This window comes from Chenopodium quinoa, unplaced genomic scaffold (genome assembly GCF_001683475.1).
Source record: "Chenopodium quinoa cultivar QQ74 unplaced genomic scaffold, ASM168347v1, whole genome shotgun sequence".
Lineage (NCBI taxonomy): Eukaryota > Viridiplantae > Streptophyta > Magnoliopsida > Caryophyllales > Amaranthaceae > Chenopodium > Chenopodium quinoa.
The window spans coordinates 1,856,477-1,865,890 of record NW_018743955.1 but is presented as its reverse complement, the minus strand read 5'-3'; positions in this window follow the sequence as shown (position 1 = coordinate 1,865,890).

Here is a 9,414-nt window from a genome sequence, read left to right as displayed (position 1 = left end):
ATGTTTTTTGAGTTTCAATAATACAAAGTATGTTCTTTGAATTTAGCACATATGTTCTTTGAATTTGGCTCGTATGTTCATTGAGGTAATGAGTAACGCACACATTGTGACATTGTATTTTTTTTTATTAACATATATATTTAAATTGTTTTTATTATCGTATATATGTTCTTTGAGTTTGATCAGTGTGTTCATTAGATATGAACTATATGTTGTTTAAATTATAACTTATGTTGTAACATATGTGATTTCGAATTTTAAATTTTGAAATTAAATTTGAAAATGAAACCTTGAAATTTTTTTAGTAGAAAATAATTTTTGAGAGTGAAAACTAAAATTAGTAGGGAAAGTTGAAATTTTTAGAGAGAGGAAAACTATTTTTTGGAGAAATGATATCTTTGGTAATTTTTTTTTCTTGATGTGTAATTTTTCATGAATTTAAATTGTTTTTAATGAAGTTTTTATCACGTTCTTTTTGTAATGTCTTTATGTTCTTTGTTAATGCATGTTCTTTGTCAAATACAAACATGTTCTTTGAATCTTTGTCAAACACTTATATATTCTTTTTCAAACACCCATATATTCTTTCCGCTTTTTTTTATAACTAGGTGCACCATGTTCTATCTTTTCTATCTCCTCTTTATCTTTCTCTTTCTCTCACTTTAAGGGCCAGCCTGGATTGCCAGTAAAAGGAGGGTAAAAGCTATGAGAAGAAAAATTCAGGTTTTTTTTATTTGCCTGGATAGGGAGTAATATTTGAAGAGGGTAATATATTCCCCTAAAAATTACCCAGACCCCCCCCCCCATAGGGTAATGTTTTTCCCCTCAACTACTACTCCTCTCTCCTCCATCTGTCTCATCTTTCTCTTCCATCTCCTACCACCAGGCACCAGCCCATCGTCAACCTTCCGCCGCCACCCATTGCCATGGCTTCTTACCGACTACAGCCACGATCTCCCTTCTATCGTTGTCTCATCTTTACTCCATTTTTTTATGAGCAAGGTGCGCTAAATTTAATTCATTTGCGGTTGAAATTGACCAATAATTTCATCATATCGGCTACCTTCACGCTCAAATTTTACCACGAAGGAGTTGAATTATAACTTCATTGAATATTTTTGATGAATTTTTTCTTTCTTTCGCCTCTCATTTTTTGAGATCTGTTGTTTATTTTTGATAAGCAGGGCATTAATGGTAGTTTTCAAGGTGCACTACAAGAAATTTGATTTTTGGCTACAAGTTTTGGCTACCAAAAAAAAAATGTTACTAAAAAATATCTTTAGTAACAACAGACTTGAGTCGTGACGAAACATTGTAGCTAAAAGTTGGATTTCACTTTCCCGCCCCACTTTTCATTAAGCGAGATCTGTGAAATAAAACTTTCTTCTTTGGCTACAAAAAGTTTTGTTCGGAAAATCGTTTAATTTACAGCTACAAAAATAATTTGTTGTGGTAAATAAATTTTTTATAGCTACGAAAACATTTTCTTTATGTTAAAAAAAAATTGGCTACAACACATGTATTGCCTAAACAAATTTTATTATAGTAAAAAAATCAAATTAAACAAATTATTTTTGATAGGGTTTGTTTTATTTCTCACTTCTCAACTCAAACCTCTCAGCAAATAGTGACCTCCTTCGTACCCGCCATTGCATCTCTGAGAATTTCAACCAGCTTTTACGATTTTCCGGCATATCAGAAGTAAGTTTTTCATTTTTTTTGTTGTTGATTTAAATCTAGAAATCAAATTAATTACCGTAATTCCCTCACTTCGTAATCGGCTTAAGCAAAAACCCATCACTTCTTTATAATTACTTCGTTTGATACTTACCTCCTCGTCTTTGCTATGAAATTTCAGCTTGCCACTTATAATCTCCGTTCAAAGCTATATTGTAGGGAATATTTCAAGCATTTACCCCTAGCTCGAACCCCATTGCGATCATACACTAAAGTACGGTGGCGTACAAAGGGAAGGAAGATAGAGCAAAAGAGTCGCCAACAAGTTTTAGGAACTTGTAAACCGTTCACGAGGTGAAGGTTACACCCCTTAACGCTCCAGAAGATCGTTAACTCCAATAGGTCTGGAACCTAGATTGGTAGTTCGGGGATGAAGGTACAAATCCAACCTAAAAGAGATTGAACCTGCCCTAATAATAGACTTCTACTTTATTCTAATCGTATTCATGTGCGCTTTCTGACTAACATGCAATCAATAGGATTAACCCTAAACCTGTTTATCTATGTTGGTTGAATATAATGCACAAACAAATCTATTATTGGCGATCACTTGAATTATAATCATATTAACCCTAAACAAGATTATCAAATATCTTATTAAGCGTGATTACAAGTACCAAATTCCCTTTAAACATGCATAAAAGGCATGATCAAGCAATAACAATAAATAATCAAGCAACATAATAATAATAATAATAATCATAAACAATAATAATAATAAAAATAATCATAATAAAAATCATCATCATCATGTTAAAGCATAATAATAGCAAGATCCTAGGCATGATACTAACAAGATTAATAACAAACCCTAGCATGTCACTAAACATATAAAAATCAAATATATAGCCCTAACATGGTACTATTAGGAAAGACAATTAAAGGCATCATAGAAATCATAATTGACATTATATTCTTTACCCTAAACATGATACTAGGAACTTATTGTTGTCACCCTAAACATCAAATTAAGAAAAAAAAAAAAACATCCTAACATGATACTAGGAATCAACATAACAACCTAAACATGATCTCTATATCATAATATCAATAAAATCAATTAAAGCACTTACTTGGATGCCTCGTATCTCTTTTTAATAACAAAATACACGCGTTAGTAATTTCAAGGAAAATAATAAACAAAACAATTAAATTAAATAATTGGAAAAGAGATTTGGGACCAAACCCTCAGAAATTAAAACCTTTCACGTCTACGGCGAAGGCAACTTCGAACTTAGCTAGGTATTCTAGGCCTTGTGAATGCGGAATTTTGTTTGTAAAAAGGTTAGTTTAGAAAAGAGAGAGAGAAGCTTAGAGAGAAAGTTGATGAATTAGAGAATAGGTGATTGTAGATCTGGTTGTTCAAAACGGGGTTTTTAGAAGGCTATTTATAGAGAAAATCAGCCAAAAAGATAAAAAAAAAACAAATCAGAGTTCTGACGCGAATAAAACTTGATTAGCGCCGACGCTGGCAATTAGCGTCAGACGCTAACATTAGCGCCAAGCGCTAATGTCTAGCGTTAGGCGCTAATCCCGTTTTTGACGCTTTTTCTAAAATCAGATAGAAATTAACCGTACAGGAGATTAATGTTTATTTTCCTAAAAAACATTCTTTTATTCTGATTAAAACTCTAAAAAGTCAACAAAAGTCAATTTATCAATGTTAATTGAATTAGGAATGAAAAGAAGCTTCTAGAAGAATCTAGAAGACTAAAACCATTCCTAATTGCATTAGGAATGATAAATCCATATTAGGCCCTCTCCTAGATCATTGGGCCGCATATAAGGCTCAAACAGGCCCAGTTTAGTAATTTGGCCATAACTTCCTCAATATTCATCGGAATTGGGCTTATAATATATCGTTGGAAAGCTCTTTTCAAGCCCTATCCAACTACACTACTATTGGACCCACATCATGGACCAACTAAACTGGATTGACTGTTTTCTTAAAATAGGTTTTCAAAAACAGAGAGAAAAGAAAAGAAATTTATCCGCAACACTAGACTTTCCACACTTTCACTTCATTCGATTACGATTCGACGTGAAAGGTACTCATCACTGGGTTTGGTTTTGGGGATACACAAATGGGTGTCTACATATATTTTATGGGTATGTTGAGTAAAGATAAATTCTAGATTTTCCTTTTTTTTTCAATTTCAAAATCATTTTGTAATTCACATAATTGGGTGAATTAATTCAGGTTGATGAATGCATAATAGGGTTTGAGAAGCTAGTGGAAGCTAGATTTGGCATTATTGAGCATTTTTATTTTAGGTATGTAATCAAATTCCTTTAGCTTTTCAATTGATGATTTACATATTATAGCGATGGGTTCATGCATATCAATTGTAAACTTGGAATTATTGTAATATTAACTATAATAATCAAATTATGAAGGTTAACAATCCATTATTAATTTGGTGGGGCTTAACTCAATTTAGGTTTTGGTTGAAGCTTGTTTTATTTTTGCATCATGTTCTCCAACATCTACTATATATGCTCAAAGGATACGAAGCTACTGGTCTTTGTTTTCTAAAAAAATCTAAATTGGGATTGACAATTGTTTCTCTTCCTACTACACTCTTTGATAGGATTTTTTATATCTTGAGTAATAGTGTCTTGGATATAGTCATGGGTTTATGATTATTTGATGAAAGTCTACTCTATTTTTCTAAATTCACCCATTTATAAAATTTTCTATTTTTGTATTTGAATAGTTCTGGGTTTTGTTTCTTTCACTGTGTTATTTCTTGATTTGGAATTGTATTGATCATGTAATTATTCTTTGCATTATAAAGTGTTGTGTATGACTTTAAGTGAATTTTTAAGAGTCTATCATGTTTATTTGATGATATGATATAACAATCAAATTGTGAATTTTTAAAGGGAAGACATATTGCTAGCTATTTTTTTTTTTTTTTTTGTTTCTTATAGTATATATTTGTTGGTAGTCATTACTCTGTGAGGGTGCTTAAGGGGATGTGGTTGGGCATTAAGGAAGTGGGGGTTTGGTTAGCTCTGTCATTGTTGATCTACCTTAATGCAAATTTTGTTAATTTTGATATTAAAGTGCAGAGCATGTATTAGATGTCTACAACTTTAATAATGTTTGACTTCTCGTACTTAGTCAACTCATTTTATCAAGTCCTCTATAACTAAAACGATTTTAGGAATAATGTGTAGTAGCTTCAAGTATTTTCATTAGAGCAGGGTAATTATATAGAAATGGTTTTAGTTTGTATAAGTCATTCATTCTAACAAGGTACTATAATATCATTATGTACATGCTTGAAATTGTGTTATCTTTCTAGTAAGTCATTACCATATCCCGTATTCAAACTAAAATTATAGTACACTCTACTTTAATTCTCAATTTTGTGTGTTAGATGATTTGAAATGATTGCACTGGTTGTTTGTTGGCCAACATTTTACAAGTTATGATTTCTATTAGCTATTTTAACTTAATAATATAGTGTATGGGTGTAGAGACCACTAGACTGTGTCATGTTTGCATAACACTTTTATTTTTAAATTGTATATGTTAGCTCTCTTTAAAACAATTCAAATTATTATTAGTATTAAACTTTTTTTTTTTTTGCTCTTTAAAGATAGATGAGTTTAGCAAAGTACTTGTGAATATTTTGGTAAGGTGTTGGTTAATTAACTCTGAATACAGGCTATGTTGTTAGAACTACAACACTTATGGATGCAGGAAATTGGCCTACTGTTTTTGCTAAACATGGTTCTTCAATGTGGTTGTAGGTTAAGGTAAATTATCCTAGTTTAATGTAAATTATATAATAAATATACTTTGTTTTGAATATAGTGTGTTGTTATAACGTTTGCTATAAAATATAAAAATAACATAACAAATTCAACATTAAAGACTCCAACACACAACTACCTCGACTGCAACTGATGCAATGCAGCGGCTGTATCGATTTTGGAAGGCACACTTACATGCTTATTACAAAGACTGTGGAAGTACACATGAGGAACGCTTAGAAAATCCTCCTTCTGATTTTCCGATAGAAAGTTGGAAAGCATGTTGTGAGACTTTTAATTCTGATCCGTTTAAGGTATACTCTTATATACTTTTAATTCTCACGGAAACTTGGAAAGCATGTTAGTTTTTATTAATTAATCTCTTTAATATTTAAATTCAGAAAAGAAGCATCCAAAATAGCAAGAACCGAAGATCTGACAAATGGATTAAACACTCTACCGGAAACTTATCATTTCCTGAAAACATAATATATATTGGTAAGGTTGATACTTTTGACTAGTGTAGTATCAATTTTTTTATACTATTTAATCTAATACTAAATAGTGATGATCATAGACTGAAAAGAATGATGGAGTGCTACCTACTGCAGATGTAGTATGGCTCGCTCAACACACAACAACAAACGAAGGAGGAGTATTGCAGTGGGTTGATGATAATCGCTATAAAGAAGTACATGTGATTATTTTCTTTTGCAAACTATAGGGGCATAGGCTGCCAAAAGAATGCAAAATGTTATTGTCATACATATTTTTTGAAAAATAAATTAATAACTTTATAGCGATGAAAAGAAATTTGGACACCAAACTAATCATAGTTTATGTTTTAACCTACTAATCTAACAAAATAAAAATGGATGCTTATTTGTCTTTGATATGTTTGTTTTTTTCCTAATTATTGGTGGAATACAATAGTATTTAATTTTATGATTATTGCAACTATTATGTTTGTAGGCACAACTCCATCAGCTTGTGCAAGACAAAGACAAAGAACCTGAAGGAGGCCAACCACGTCCTCAAACACAAGAAGAAACGTTGATTTATGTACTTGGCCCCAAATCTGGGTACACTCGAGGCAAAGGCAATGGATATGGATGTTCAGCCAAAGCGAGATTACAAGAAGAAGAACAACAAAGAAGAAGAACAACAAATTATGCGCAAACAACAAGAACAGATAACTCATCTACAAAGTGAGTTGGAGGCGAATAAGAAGGACATGGATGAATATAAAGAAGAGCAAAAACGCATTGTGGCAGACATGGAGAAGCGATTTATGCAGATGATAAATAACTTGACCAGGTACATACGATGACTTATTGTTAAACTGTTGATATAATTTTAAATAAATTGTCAATAAAAACTACTTATAACACACTTCTAGCTTTAAAAAAATATGTAAAACATGCTTTTAATTAAGTGGTAGAAAAAAATCTTATATAATTTCTCCAATCATCATTCTGTTAAATGGTTAACTATGGTGATGCATGCATAAGGAATTAGTCGCCTAAATTATGTATTTTTTTCATTAATAACTAGAATGGTTAACTATTATGACTATTTATGTGTAATGAAGTATATTGCTTGGGTTTATTTGTTCATTTTTGTTAACTAATTCTTTTTATCATTTTTTCAGTAATGGATGTCATGAAGATAATTATTTTGCATGAAAAGTCAAGTAAAAAGAGGAGAACTTGCAGAGCACCTTCTAACTTTTTGGTCAGAAACACTACCCATCACTTTTGGCATCTACATATATTTTGGACATGCAGTGAGGAGAACTTATTGAAGATAAAACACCTTCTAACTTTTTTGTCACAAACTTTCACTCATCACTTTTAGCATCTACATATATTTTGGACAATTTAGAGATGGATTATTGTAATTATTATATATTAAAGTTGATGGTATTGTAAGGAAAATATTTTCACATTTGTATATGTATGTCAATTATTTTGATACTAATTATATGTAGTTAAATATTTTGTTTTAATTTTTTACAATTTAAAAAAAAATAAAAACAAAAAAAAAAGGTTTTGTTTTACCATGCACAACTATATAAGTGCAAGCAGGAATATTGTGTAAATAAATGAATGTAAAAAAGTTCACTACTTCAAAAAGTGTTTTTGGTTGCGAAAATTTGTTTTTTGCCACAAAAGATTTTGTTGCTAAATATTTATTTTTCATAACAATTTTTATTGTTGTTAATAATAAGTTTCTACATCAGCCTGACATTTAGATATGACAACAACATATATTTGGAAACAAATATGTTGTTGCCAATATTCGATTTTTCGCAACAAAAAAAAGTCGTTGCAAATACCTTTAGTAATGGCATTTGCCATAACAACCCAATGTCGTTGCCAAAAACGTATTTTTGTTGCTAAAATTATTTTTGACTACAATTTTTCTCATTGTCAAAAATCAAATTTCTTGTAGTGGTGGGATTGGATTTATAAGGTGGTTGATGTGGTGGTCCGTTCAATGGTGTAGCTCTATTTCAAGCTTGGCTTGCCATGGAGGATGAAGCGAAAGAAAGTTTTGCTTTTACCCAGTAAAGATGCCAAACTCTTGAAAAAGTAAATATCACCCCATAACAAATCCATCTGTAATTTTTGCCCCATTGTTTTTTACTCCCTTAATTAGTTTTTGGAATCCAGGCGGACCCTAATGAATTCCACTGGTTTCCATTTTCACAATAGGCACCATATCTCCTCTTCTCCCTCCTTATGTAGCCACCAACTTTCATTTTCTTTCATTAATTTAACCTCCTTATCTCATCCTTCTCCTTATATGTATTTATCTTTAATTTTTATTTTTACTACTACCTCCGTTTCTGAAAGTTCGACTCACTTTGCATTTGCACGGTCTCCAATGAATATATTTGACCATTAATAACTCCGGTTGTGTATAAGTAAAAAATTTTAAAAGGTTGATGTTTGAAAAATTTATCATTAGGAGAATCTCATAAGATCAAGCTTGTTAATTTATTTTGATTGTATAAATCATAAAATGTGGTCAAATTTATTTATTTTGATCACATGAATAGTAAGTGAGTCGAACTTTCAAGAACAGAAGTAGTATATTTTAAAAATTAAAAAAAAATCTAATTTTTATTAGAAGTGGAGGGGATAGTTGTCCCCACTTGTACCCCTTTCCCTCCGTCTCTACTGTTACCTACTATTTAGTGTACATTTTTTTCCCCAAAGTCTTTTAGGGGCCAAGCCCCATTGAGCCCTAATTAATGTCCGCCTATGGCTATGTTGGTATGTTGGTTTAGTTTTTAAAGTTGAATTAAGGGTCTCATTTCCCTAGATTGTTCGTCCATTATTTAGCGCTCTAAAACACCACGTTTGTATTTTCTTTTATTTTAGTTATCTTTTAAATTTATCTTGAATCAAGGTCTTTCAATGGAGAAAATATGATCGTGGGTGTTTGGTTTGAATCATATAAGCATAAGTAGTGAATGTAGCATTTACAGGATCATTATTTGTCCGTCAAATATGAAGTCAAGTACAAATGAAGACTGACATTAGATTGCAATGTACTAAAATCAACTTTTTTGCATTCTTTTGGGTAACAAGTTACATATTGGATTAGAATGATTCAACTTGCATTAGTAATTAGACATAAAGAATTTTCTAATCATAGGTCAGATGCCTACGTACGACTTGGAAATGAATTATAGTAAAAAAGACCCATTGAATTTGCTGACGACCTACGCTCACAACAATATGCAACTCCCAATGTCATCAAGGCTTCTACCTAAGGCACAAGTATCCTCTCACCGTGGCAATACTTGTCAACGAACTTACTAGTGACCAACTGGTGGACACTAGTATGTGTGTTCTCCTCTCAACGTGGCAACACTTGTTGATGACCTTACAAATGACCAGC